A 13375-nucleotide genomic window follows, 5' to 3' on the forward strand; every position below is an offset into this window, starting at 1 on the left:
TCAGCCTGGCCTCAAGTTAGCTTGAATTGGGGTGATCCTAAAGAGACAGACAGAATTGGTCAAAGGATGGTTAGAAACTGATAGAAGAGATGGAAGTTGTCAAAGAGAGCGGGCTGGGGGTGCGGGGCACGGGGAGACACCCGCGAGTTGCCGCTGCCGGCTGACAGCCCGTCCCTTGCGCAGGGCTGTTGGTGGCGCGCAGGCGGGGAGGAGAGGGAGGAGTAGAGAGAGGAGAAGCCCATGATGCCGCTGGCTGCCCTTGCCGCCAGGGCACGTTGCTGGCTCACGGAAACTTTGGTGTCCACCACAACCCCGAGGTGTTTCTCTGCAGAGCTGTTTCCAGCTGGGTGAGCATGGACTGTCCTGGTGCTTAGGGCTGTTCTGCTCCCGGTGCAGCAATGTGTCCTAAGTGCTTGTTGAGCTCTGTGAGGCTGCTGGCAGCCCACTGCTGCAGCCGGCTGAGGTGCCTCAGGCTATCAGCAGCACAACCCTGCGCTGGATCAGCCGCTCGTTGCAGAGCGCTGTCAGCCGCACATGTGCTGAAGGCAAATGCTGTCCGTTCCCGCACGTCTCCCCCCGCCACATCTCTGCCGCGGCTCTTAGCGCCGATGGAACGGAGCAGCCTTTTGATGCCGTCGGGTCATCTGCGGCACCGTCCCCTCGTTTCCTGCAGCTCTGAAGCTCGCCAGCACCGTTCGGCAGGGGCTGAGCGTGTGCGCAGGAGCGCTGGGGCCGAGCAGGGGGCCAGCCCGCGCCGGTGCTGTGGCGCCGCCCCTTCTCCTGCGCGGAGGGGCCCTGTCGCCGGGGGGCCGGGCCGGGGCGGCCGTGCGGGCTTCGGGCAGAGGCGCGGGCGCTGTGGCGGCGAGGGGCCGAGGCGACGGGGCGGGTAGCGGCGGGCCCGAGCTCGGCTCCGCTCGGCTCGTGTGCGGCCCCGCCGGGCCCTTGTTCCGCCGATGGCGGCCGGGCCGGGGCCGTGGCTGCTGGGCTCGGGCTTGGCCTTGGGGCCGGCAGGTGAGAGGCGGCGGGCGGGGAGGGCGGCGAGCCCGGGGCGGGGGCAGCGGCAGCGGGAGGGAGGGGGACAGGGAGGGGGAGAACAGGGAGAGGGACGGGTGGAGAGAGAAGGAGAAGCCGGGAGAGGGCGAGGGAAAGTGAGAAGGAGAGAGGGAAGAGCAGGGTGAGGGAGGGTTCGGGTGCGGGGCTTGCCCCGCTGTTGCGGCTGTGTCCGGGCCGGGCGGGGGGCGCTGGGGCGGCGGGTGCCCGTCCTCGGGCCGTGGGCGCGCCGTGCCCGGTGCCCGCGCTCTCCGTCCGTCCGTCCGTCCGCAGGCGTGTGGGCGCAGCTGAGGCTGGTGGAGGCCGGCGGAGGGCAGCGAGCGCCCGGGGACTCCGTGCTCCTCTTCTGCCGCGGACACGGCTTCGACTTCGGGACATGCGCAATGAGATGGTACCGTCCGGCACCCGGAGGCAGGCTGGAGTGGGTGTCCTTTATCTCCCCTAGTTCATCACTGATTCAACGTGCACCGGCAGTGAATGGTCGAGCCTCTGTGTCCCGGGACAATTCCCGGTTTAGGACAGCTCTGTCTCTAAGTGCCCCGAGCCCACAGGACTCTGCCCGCTACTTCTGTGCTGTTCGCACACACAGGGACGGGAAATGTAAATGAGTTTCATCAGAAACCTCCTGGCACTGCCCCAACTCTGGGCCTCAAAACTGGGGACTATTCCCACACTTTTTCAGTGCTGCTCCCCGGAGAGTTGTGTAGTTACAGCATCAGTTTTCCAGTGTTGATTCTGAAAGGGTCATTTCAGTTGGTTTTGTCCCTTTCTGTCCTGACCCTTCTGATTGCCATCTCCCCATGTCTCAGGCTGATCCTTACCCCTGTCACACTCCATAACCTTTTGGCCTTTGTAAACAGTTTTTGCTGTTAGCTTTGGTTCCCACCCAGCCATGGCCCAGCTGGTGGGGTCTGTAAATAGCCTTGCTGTGGTTTTGGGCATGGCTCAGGCTCACTCAGTGTAGCCCACAACTTAGCTGCCTGAGGACTGGGTAGAGAAAATGAGGGAAATACAGTGTCATTTTGAAGCTTTGGAGCAGAATAGGGAATTTGTGCTTTTTTTTTCCCAGATCTGAGACTGTAACAGGAGCAAGGGACAGCTTGAGAGCTGTGGGGCCATCTTCAGAATCCCAGCAGCAACGGCGTGCAGTGCTGCTCCAGAGAAAACTTGGGGTGGCCCTACAGCACATCTCTTTTTGCCCAGAGAGGTTTTGCTGCCAGGTGAGTTGTGGTAGTTTAGACCAGTGTCCACCAAGTCATTAAATCACTCCCCCTCCTAAATGGGACAGGAAAGAGAGAGAAATAGAACAAACCACTTGTGAGTTAAGGACAGAGAGGTCACTCAGCAGTGAGCGTCACGGGCAAAACAGACTCAACTTGGGGAGAAAAAGGTTTGATTATTACAAAAGAGGAGCAAGGAGATGAGAAATAAAACCGTCTGAAAAACACCTTCCCCCACCCCTCCTCTGGCCAGGACTCCCCTTCCTTCCCCCCAGCAGCGCAGACCATGGGGCTTGTGGTCAGTTCATCACAGATGGACTTTGCCGCTGCTGCTGCTCAGGGAGAGGCCTCCTCACGCTTCCCACTGCTGCACTGTGGGCTCCCTCCCACGGGAGACAGTCCCTCACCAACTGCTGCAGCGTGGCTCCTTCCCACGGGCTGCAGCTCCTCACCGACTGCTCCAGCCTGGGGCCTGCCATGGGGGCAGCTCCTCACACCCTGCCCCAGCGGGGGTCACCCACCGCCACAACAGTCCCACGGGGACACACTGCTCCAGCCCGGGGCCCTCCCAGGCTCACAAGCGCTGACACAAACCTGCTCTGCACGGGCACCTCCCCACAGGCTCCCAGCTGCTGCCAGGAGCTCGCTCCAGGATGAGCTTCCAGCACAGTCACAGCCTCCTGCAGGCATCCACCCGCTGCGGCCTGGGCTCCTCCACGGGCTGCCAGTGGGTCTCTGCTCCCTGAGGACCTCATGGACTGCAGGGGCACAGCTGCCTCACCATGGTCCTCACCACATATCACAGAGGAGTCTTTCTTCCAGTGCCCAAGCACCCTCCTCCCCCTCCTTCTCCACTGACCTTGGGGTCTGCCCAGATGTTTTCACATTCTCCCTCCCTGTGGCTGCTGCAGTTTTGCAACTGACCAACAACCTCCCTTCTCAAATCTGTTCTTCACAGAGGCGTTACCTCCATCACTGGTTCTGCTGGCCACACTATTTCTGACCCAAGCCTGGAATCTATTGGCGTTTTTGGGCACCTGGGCACACCGCTGGCTCATGTTCAGCTGCTGCCAATTAACACTCCTGTCTTTTCCCTCTGAGCAGCTTTCCAGCCTCTCTGTCCCAGCCTGTAGCACTGCCTGGGGTGAGTACAGTGACCAAAGCTGAGGCAGGGAAGATGTGGGCAGAGCTGATCTGCGGGCAGAGAGGCAAGAGCGAGCGGCTCTGGCCACGTGTGCTGCCGTGTGTGTGCTGATGTTCCCCATCACAGGTAAGTGAAAGGGTTGATGTTTCCTGGGAACTGAGCTTGCCCCTGTACTCTGCAGGGCTCTGTGGAGCTGTGCTGGCTGCTGCAGCCTGACCTGCCCCTGGCTCCCTTCCTGCCATCCCTGCAGGGCACAGCAGTGTTGGACATCTGACCAGCCTCTGCAGAGGTGGGATGGGGATGCACCAACCTGCTGCTCACTCATCTTGTGGGCTGGTGGTGTAACTGGGGCTGGAAACTGCTCATGGGGCACTGCAGCCCATCTTAAAAAAAACAGGTTTCAGGAGGGCAGTGTAGTTGTTCCCTACTTGCCTGTGAGAGGTCCTTGTCCCTGCTGTGCTCATTCAGAGCCATTCCAGGGGCAGGAGAGTGGATTCCTCACCATCCCAGCTTGGGAAAGAAAGGGCTTTGTCCTTCAGATGCACTTACTGTTTTGAATGGGAAAATCAGAAAAAGCTCCTGTCTGACACAGAAGAGGGGAAGGTGTTGCCTCCTTCCTGGTGCCAGCTCTATTTCTCTGCTAAACTTTTTCTGCTGAGTTCACAGAGAACCATTTAGTTCTCCTACCAGTCCAGTGTCTGATGCTACACCAGCATCACTCCAGTCTTTGCTCCTTGGAGTGATCACAGTTTATTGCTCCTCACTGAAGCAGACAGACACTGGCCAGGTGGCCTCTGAGCAAGATGAAGGAAGTGATTGTGTGGGAGGCTGATGGAGTCATCAGCAAACAGCATCTTGGGGAAAGAGACACCATGGTTTCTGGTGCCCCATGGAAACAGAGTGTCACTTCACTACCCTGTTTCTGCAGCAGCAGAGGGCTGAAAAGGGCAGAGTGCTTGCAACACAGGCAGGGCCAGAGCAGACCTGGAAAGAGGGGGGTTAAATCCATCATGGATGGTTGTTGCTGGCCTCAAGGCAAGGCACTTGCTACACCTCTCTGAGCTGACTTTCCTGGCAAGGGGCATAGAGGTACTGCAACAACTTGTGGGAGGCTGTGATGGCAAGTGTGTTTCTGTGGCCACCCAAAGGGAAAAGGCTGTTCAGTTGCATCTGAGAGCCCAGTGACAAACTGGGTGTGTTCTCACTGCTCTGGGAAGACTTGGCAGCAGGCAAAGGCTGTGAGAGAGGCACCTGGATGTACCCAGGTCTGTTACAGGAGGCATTTAGAGCTTGTTCTCTTTCTTCTGCCAACATTTCAAGAGACTGAAAGTATCACATCAGACATCTCAACATTTTCCTGGGAGGAATGAGGGAATAAGGAGGAGAAAACACTTAAACACAATAAAGAGTAATGACAACAGTAATGCAAATAAACACGGAGTAATCCAGTGGGGAACCACTGTATCAGTGGGGAGTCACTGATTTGTGAATAGGATGAAGTAATGCTGTTTCGTTTTGTGTCTTAGAACTGGGTGTGAAGATGCAGAGACTGCTCCATGATCCAATTAAAAAGCCAGCTTTGGTCAGTCATAACTAGATATTTCCCCCTTCAAGCTCAGCCAAGGGCTTAGGTAAATAAATAATAGCCCACAGAATAGCCAACACTGTGGTCAAATAATCTAGCTCACAAGAGCAAAGAAACTGAGAAACAAAAAAAGGTGCAGGAGTAATTGGGAAAATCCTTCCAAAACCCTTATAAAAATAACTCAAGAGATAGTAAAAATCAGATACCTGAGTGCATAAGCAGCTTTAGCACATCAAGGCAGATTCCATCAAACCACTGTCAGCTAATCCAAAGGAATGTTTTAACAATTCATAAATGTGATGTTTGTCATTTCCCATGAAAACAGGTTTTGAGACCATAAATACTGGAGAGTCCAGAAAGAGTTAGGAAATTTAGAATGAAAGTAGTTAGAAATTGGTAAGATTGGGGCAACTGGTCCACAGATGTTCTTGAAAGTTTCTTCATTTGCTGCATCGTCAAGATGAAACATTCTTGAACTTGGAGGAGTTAATCTCTGAAAATCAAGCAGCTCCAGGGCCCTCTTCTTTCCCAGGCCATAACCTATGGGATTTTTCTAAGCAGGAGAGCCCAGATTCTGCTCTCCTGAAGTCCAGGGCTCCAGTCCTGCTTTTCTGCATTGTCTTCTCCTCTCTGGATCCTGAGCTCAAACAGTGCACAATAAGTCTGTGTTTATGAACAATCATTTTGCCTGCTTCCTTGTCTCAAACCAGCATAAAGACTTTCTAAGGCACTAAATGACCCTCAGACACCAACTTTTAGAGCCCAGATAAGAGCTCAGATAAACTCCTGAGAACTGAAACCAGGTTCAAGGTGAAGCAGATTGTCATAAATGCTTTGAGATAGCACTAAAAGTGCTGGATTTTCATGTTTCTTTACTGTTTACTGATATCACATTTCTTTATGTGGTGTATTGCATCAGAAACCACTCAAGAAGTCACATGACTAGAATCCAAATTCTGAGTAGTAAAGAAGCGGGAAGTGACAGTTTTTTGCAATGAAATCTATCACTGTGGTGGCTGGGTCACCACAATGATATAAACAGCATAGGGTCCTGTACAAAAACCTAGAGGAGGAAAAAAGGCAACATATTTTGGGGAAAAAAGCAGCTGAGTGACTGAAATGATTAAGGAGGCAAATGCAACATTCTTTTAATATTTCTGTTTATCCTGGGAATAGAGCTCAAAGGGTCTCTAAAAGGTGGACGAAAGGTAGAAGCTGGAAATTCTGTCCTCACTTTGAAATCATTATTGTTTTTCCCTTTCCAGTTTTGGAAGAAAATGTGGATCTGGAAATCCTCATGGGATTGCACATGTGGATGATTAGGACAAATATCTGGCTTTTCAACCCCTGTTCTTACAACATTTTTGAATACCACAAGGAAAGAGTGATTGATTGCAGTAAGTATCAGCAGTGTGAGGACAGATAAGCTTATTTTTGGAAGAGGGACGACTCTCACAGTTGAGCCAAGTAAGTGTCATTATGTTATTTGTAAAATGTTGTTAATGTGGAGGAGGATGAAGGAATCTAACAGTTTGGGTTCATTGTAAGAACTTTCTGCTGCAATAATCACTCTGTCCAGGGTTTCCAGGTGAATCCTCAGCTTGAGCCTGCTAAGGAAGGCTGCCTCTATATATTGCTATTGCTCCATCATCCCCAAGCACTGGGTGTGCATTACTTCATAGAATCACAGAATGGTGGGGTTGGAAGGGACCTTTAGAGATCATCCAGTCCAAAACCCCTGCAGAAGCAGGAACCACCTAGATCAGGTCACACAGGAACATGTCCAGTCTCCAAGGAAGGATCCTCCACACCCTCCCTGGGCAGCCTGGGCCAGGGCTCCCTCACCTCACAGGAAAAGAGATTTTTCTTATATTTAAGTGGAACTGTTTGTGTTTCAGCTTCATCCCATCACCCCTTGTCCTGTTGCTACTTACTATAGAAAAAAGGGATGTCCTAACCTCCTGATACCCACCATTGAGATGTTTGTAACTATTGAGATCCACCCTCAGTCTCCTCTGCTCCAGACTAAACAGCCCCAGGTCCCGCAGCCTTTTCTCATATGAAAGATGCTCCAGTCCCCTGATCATCTTGGTGGCCCTGCACTGGCCTCTCTCCAGCACTTCCCTGTCCCTCTTGAACTGAGGAGCCCAGAGCTGGACACAGGACTCCAGATGAGGCCTCACCAGGGCAGAGTAGACAGGGAGAAGAACCTCCCTTGACCTGCTGCCCACACTCTTCTTGATGCATCCCAAGGTGCCATTGGCCTTCTTGGCCACGAGGGCACATTGCTGGCTCACATTACTTAACGTGTTAACTGGATAGCAATTTGGCCCAAATTTCCTGTGAAGTGTCTTACCCTCCAGTGGATTTTCACTGAATCATTTTGAGCAGGAATGAACAACTTAGTCATGAGTTGACAGTGGAGAGATGTTTTCAGATGGATCTTTAGCTCTCTGGTATAAGAAGTTAGTTTTTGACACTACAGATTCTTAAGGGTTGGAAAGGACCTCGATAGATCATCCAGTCCAACTCCCCTGCCAGAGCAGGACCACCTAGAGTAGACACACAGGAACTCATCCAGGTGGGTTTTGAATGTTCCCAGACTCTACAACCCACCTAGGCAGCCTGTTCCAGTGCTCCCTCACCCTCACAGTGAAGAAATTATTCCTTCTGTTTCTTTGGAACCTCTTATGTTCAGGCTTATACCCATTGCCCCTTGTCCTGTCATTGGACATTACTGAGAAGAGCCTGACTCCATCTTCCTGACACCCAGCCTTTATGGATTTGTAAAGATTAATGAGGTCACCCCTCAGGCTCCTCTGAAGAGGAGATGAATGGAGCATGGCAGTTATTTTGTTATTTCTCTTCATGTTTAGCTTTAACATAAGTGACACTAACACCACATTCATAGTTTCACCAGGTAAATAATTCCACTGGCATGGAAACAGAGGAGAAAGGAGCTTCAATATCCTTGGGCTTAAATTTTCACAGCTGCCTCATGTCTAAGACTGCTTAGAATGAAAGAAAATTGGCTGTGAAGTTGCCTAGGCTCTGAAAATGCAAATGTGATGAGCAGGGATTATAACAAGCCTTAGTTCTTCCCAGCTCTATTTGGAATTTTATGATGTAAAGAATAGGTGGATGTCACCCCAAGGTTTTTTGTGGAAGTATGAATAATGGGACAGGAGATGAATTTGTTAAGTAGATCTTCGTTATCCTGAACGTCCAGGTGCATACCTTAAGACTTGTTACGATGCTTTTAGAGGTCTGCATGTCCTTAAAGTGCTGCAAAAATGTCCCATGTAATGTTACGTATCTAAAACATCCTGCTCTCCTTCCAGAAAGTCATGGGACTCCCTTAGGTGCTGCCTAATATCTGTCCAGGTCTGTTGGGTGTCTTGCATGGGAATAAATGTCTGCTTTGGAACAATTTAAGTCCATTTCAAATTCCAAAGGGCTAAAGGAATACAAAGTTATCATTCTGGAGAAAGATTTGTTCCTCCCAACCAGCAAATCCTCAGTTGCAAGTGTAGGGCCAGACAAAACTGCCAGATTCCATTATTTTAACATCACTCTACGTTGATTGGAAGATGATATTTGCTTGTTTGTTTGTTGAAAGAAGCAAAATATGCCACAGAGAATAGTAGAATGTGGCAAGAAGGAAACAAAAGACAGGGAGAGGGAAGACTGAGCAGTGGTGTTGCCATTTCAGACATTCACAGAAATGCTGGTATGATGCTCTTGTTTCTCACATCAAGAGTCCTGTATGTACATAAATCCCTCCCAAAAGCAAGCAGTTGTAGGGATTTGTGTATGTGTTTTCAGATAATGCAAAATAATGGGGCTCAGTTGATGCTTTTGGAAATAATTCTCTTTATCAACCACAATTCCACTGTGTACATTTGCTCCTGCTGAAAGTCTTACCCAGTGCATCATGCCAGAGAAGCAGCTTGCTAGTACATTGACTGTTTAAAAATGCTGGAGATGAGAAAAAATGAAAAGCCTCTTCTCAGATAACAAAGAAACCACAGGACTGGCAGACTCTGGCAGAACCATGTTACAGCACCTGGAAAGGAAATGCATGTGGGAGGAATAGCAAAATGAGCCTTTTTTGATTGACATGTTTAAACTGTTAGAGCTGCGCTTGTTTTTGGGAACAGCACTCAACTGACTGTGGAGCCAAGTAGATGTCCTTTATGTACTAACCTTGTCTGAGTTGTAACTCAGACTCCCTAATGCCTTAAAGTAGCTACTTAGACTGTAGGCTTTCTATCTATTACATTCTCATATGCAGTTAGATGATTTAAGTATTAAAGTCATGCTTTGACAGTTTAAAGGGAAATAAAGTTTCTGTGCAGGCTGACATTTAAGTCCTTAAGAATTTCTATTATGTCAGAATCAGAAACACAGCACTGAGACGAGAGAAGGATGATATACAAAAGCATTGAATGGAGCCTTATGAACATTTCTGTACTAGTTTAATCACAGAATCACAGAAGGTGGGGGTTAGAAGGGACCTTTAGAGATCATCCAGTCCAACCCTCCTGTTGAAGCAGGTTCACCTAGATCAGGTCACACAGGAACATGTCCAGGTGGGTCTTGAAGAGCTCTAAGGAAGGAGCCTCCACACCCTCCCTGGGCAGCCTGGGCCAGGGCTCCCTCCCCTCACAGGAAAATAGATTTTTCTTGTACTCAAGTGGAAGTTTTTGTGTTCCAGCTTCATCCCATCACCCCTTGTCCTGTTGCTACTTACTATAGAAAAAAGGGACGTCCCAACCTCCTGACACTAAATTATTCAGAGTTGGGGTTAAACTGAATAGGTCAACTGAATTCAGTGAATGTTTGATTCCTGTTTGGTATCTGTTTGCTGTAGGTGAAGCTATGTCAGAGTACTACTTGGCTTTCACCTCAGTTGTTCAGTATTGGGGTACCGGTGGCAAAGAGAGTAAAATCAGAGCCCCTTGATCAAACCTTAAAAAAGTGTCCTGTGTTGAGAAAAATGTTACACCTGAAAGATCTTTTGACCACCCTGCAAGGCAGATGCCATGCAAAATTCAAAGCCTAATGCACCTCTTTTTAGCAGAGAGATCCATCAGCATGCTCCTGACAAGCTGGACATGTAAATCTTTTCTTGTCTGTCTAACCAGCCTTCATAAGCTGAGCTCTGTCTGGCAAGGAAGCACGCTGGATGATTCCCTGCAGTTTCTTGATTTTATCAAAATTCATGTTGCTAATCTTGTCCTGACATTTGTATGTGGAACCAGCCTGGTTTCTCCATCTATGATCTGAGGGCAAAGATATTTTATTTTTCAAGAAATCACAATGATTTATTGGCTACTGAATCATTTTGAGACCACTGTTTCCTGAAAAGACATCTCTTTCAAGTTTAAGCAATCATGTTTCATTACTTGTATGTCATAAGAAATTCCTTGAGAAGGCTGCTGCTGTGTAGTTGAAATTAAGGCTTCTGCAGTTGTGAAACCTTTATCATTCATGTGTGTTGCTTGGAATTGGGAACTGAACTCTAAAATGCCTTCGAAACTGAAAAAGAAAAGTATATAAAAGTTTCAGAGTAACTCTTTGGAAAGATGAGAGAGCAGGGATTTCAAATCCTCTGAAAGCTTATCAGCATCTTTTAAGCTCTTTCAAAGCTCCAATGCTCGGGCACATTTGTCATGCCTTGAAGTTTGTTGGTTTCTTAACACTAAAACATTACCTCTGAAGGTTATTGCACTAATTTAAGGAAGCTTGTAAGAAGATTTGTCCATGGACATCAGAAGTTCATTGGCCTCGGGTTGTTCTTCCCTTCAAATCAGTTTATTATACCAATTCTGCATTATACTTCTAACTGCCCCTGGAGCTGTGGAACAAACAATATGTCACAGCAGATGGATGAGAAAGGTCACACTTTTCAGAACAAGCAAAAGAATTTTTGTTGAACCAAGTACCAGTATTACTCTTTTTCATTGTCTCCTGATGTGTCGGAATAGCTCACAGCACGTGCAATGTCTAGTGAGGAAAACTTTCCCCACAGCTGAAAGTTCTTGACCTTGTCAGGAACTCCTGGAGAAGTGGAGATCCACAATTCACAGACTTCTGATTGCTTCTCTCCTACTTCCCCATCTTAGAGACAAAAGTCGTTCTTGCATCTGAGCATTTGTTCTAGAAAAGATCAACCTTGTCCCCCAGTCCAGCAGCAGCACTTCATTTCTGCAACGTCATTCATTGGGGTAACTTTGCACAATAGTGAAGCAACAAACTGACATCTCTTTGTCCTGTTACTCTTGCTGTGGTTAAACCTTTTAGCCACATCAGGAGAAGATTTGGGGGAGGGGAGGGAGAGTTAAGGAAAACCAGTTATTCTCCTATGTCTCTGGAATATGCAAGACAGTCCTTGATCAAAGTGTTATTTTTAGGAATTAAATTGTTGAGAAAGCGGTGTAATTTGACTCTTGGAAGGGAATAAATAAATGTTCTCTTCTGGTTTGCAGGTCCTTTACTTATAAATAAAGAATGAGCTTTGGAAAAAAGGAGGCTTAGAATCCTGTGAACTGAAAGCTCCCATAAAAACCCCTACTCTCTGCCTTTATCTGATCTTTTAGAAGCAGCAGTAAGAAATAATGAGGAAGAAAAGGCAGTTAGTCATTGATAAAGCCAGGAATTAGTCACAGCTGGAGTATATATGAACTTTAAGTGACAGCACCTCAGACAAGTTGGCAATCAAACCAAACCATGCCCAAACAATGCTTTATTTTTTTTACAGACAACATAAGGAGTTCTGACCCACAAGTCATTGTGGTGAAGTCGAGAAACTGGAAGAAGATGGCAACACCGAGAAAGTAGCTTGTTTGGCAAGGAAGTTCTATACAAAGAATGTCATCTTGGAGGTGTCCTCTAATGAAGCCATATATGAGCAAAATACCCCCGTTTTGACATCAGAAGGGTTGTACGATACCATTAAGGTGGTCAGTGCAACAAAAGGCACAGAGGTGGCTTGCACAGCCAAACACGATGGCAAAGAAGCATTGCTAGGTACAGTTTTGTGGTACAGCTGCAGCTTATTTCTGGAGGCAGCATCTTCTGATGCTTGCTGTTTCTCCTGCTAGTGAGTGCTGTGCTGGGTAACCAGCAGAAATGGGGAAGACATCTGGTACATGAGCAAGTGGAGATGACAGATGTTTAAAAGCATAAACAATCTGAACTGTTTAACAACTTGGAGTTACTTTTTTTGGGAGAAAAGTAAGGCACAGTCTTTTTTAAAAATGCACATTTAGTTATGACTAAATAGTTTCCCCCTGGAAGCAAACATCTTGGCACAGCCTGAAATAGCCTTTGTAAACACAGCAAAAAGTTACAGTGGTGGGATTTTGTTTCTTTTTCTTGAAAAAGGGGATTGATTTTTTTACTCATTCAAACACTAAACCCAAAGCAATTCAATAATTCTTCTGTTTTCTGCAAATGCATGGAGAAATCTCCTCCTCTTCATTAATCTTAGAATTAGTGAGTGGGCAGTGGAGCCTCAGGCTGTACTGCCCAGTGTTCCTATGGGAAGGGTCATGTGAACATTTTGTTTAATCCTTTTAAAAATGTGACTATCATTTGTAACGTTTTTTTATTATCATGCTACAGAAAAGGAGGCTGAAGAATCAGTAACAGGGAACATTTGCAACACCACAGACATCTCTATGCAAGGTTAGTTACCTAATAGATTGTGAAGATACATGACAATGTTGGTGGTAAATGCATGCAAATCTATTTTCTCAGGGGTAGGGGAATCAAAATACAGCTGCTTTAAAAGGCAGCTGCTTTAGCAGCAGACAAGCATCATAAAGCAAAACCCAGTGTAGACAGATATCCTCCTCCCATGTTGTTGTCATGTATCTCTGTCATCTTCCCCTGAATCGATAACCTTTGGGTTTGGTTTTTTTCCCACTTTCTGACAGTGTCACGATATCCAAATCTAGACCATGATCTCTCTCATCTTTTCTCTATCACTGAACAGATGCTGAAGGGGAGAAAACAAACATGCTCTCTGTGACTGTGTTGGGCTTGAGAGTCCTGCTGGCAAAAAGTATTGCCTTCAATGCACTCATGAGCATCAAGCTGTTTCTTTTCTGAGGTAAGGAAGCACATAGCTTGATCTATAGAAAAACTGGAAGCTCATGCCAGGAATGACCCCTTGTCTTTTTGTAGTTCTCTGTCATTACACCTGTTCACCTGCTCCTGCTCCCTTTAAATAACTCTTGTAGGTTTCTGGGAAAAAGCACAATGCTTATCTAAACCTCATCCCCAACAACAACCAAAAAAATCCACCTGAAAATCGTCCCATTGTCACTCCCAAACCACCAAGAAAACAGCCCCTTTCATATCCAAAGC

General features: G+C 47.9%; 1 pseudogene; it reads left to right on the plus strand.

Moving 5' to 3' along the window:
* Window positions 1-1426: 1426 nt before the first annotated feature.
* On the plus strand, window positions 1427-13117 carry LOC133629329 (T cell receptor delta constant-like; annotated as a pseudogene).
* The last annotated feature ends 258 nt before the right edge of the window (window positions 13118-13375 follow it).

The sequence above is a fragment of the Colius striatus genome, unplaced genomic scaffold, assembly GCF_028858725.1.
Source record: "Colius striatus isolate bColStr4 unplaced genomic scaffold, bColStr4.1.hap1 scaffold_38, whole genome shotgun sequence".
NCBI lineage: Eukaryota > Metazoa > Chordata > Aves > Coliiformes > Coliidae > Colius > Colius striatus.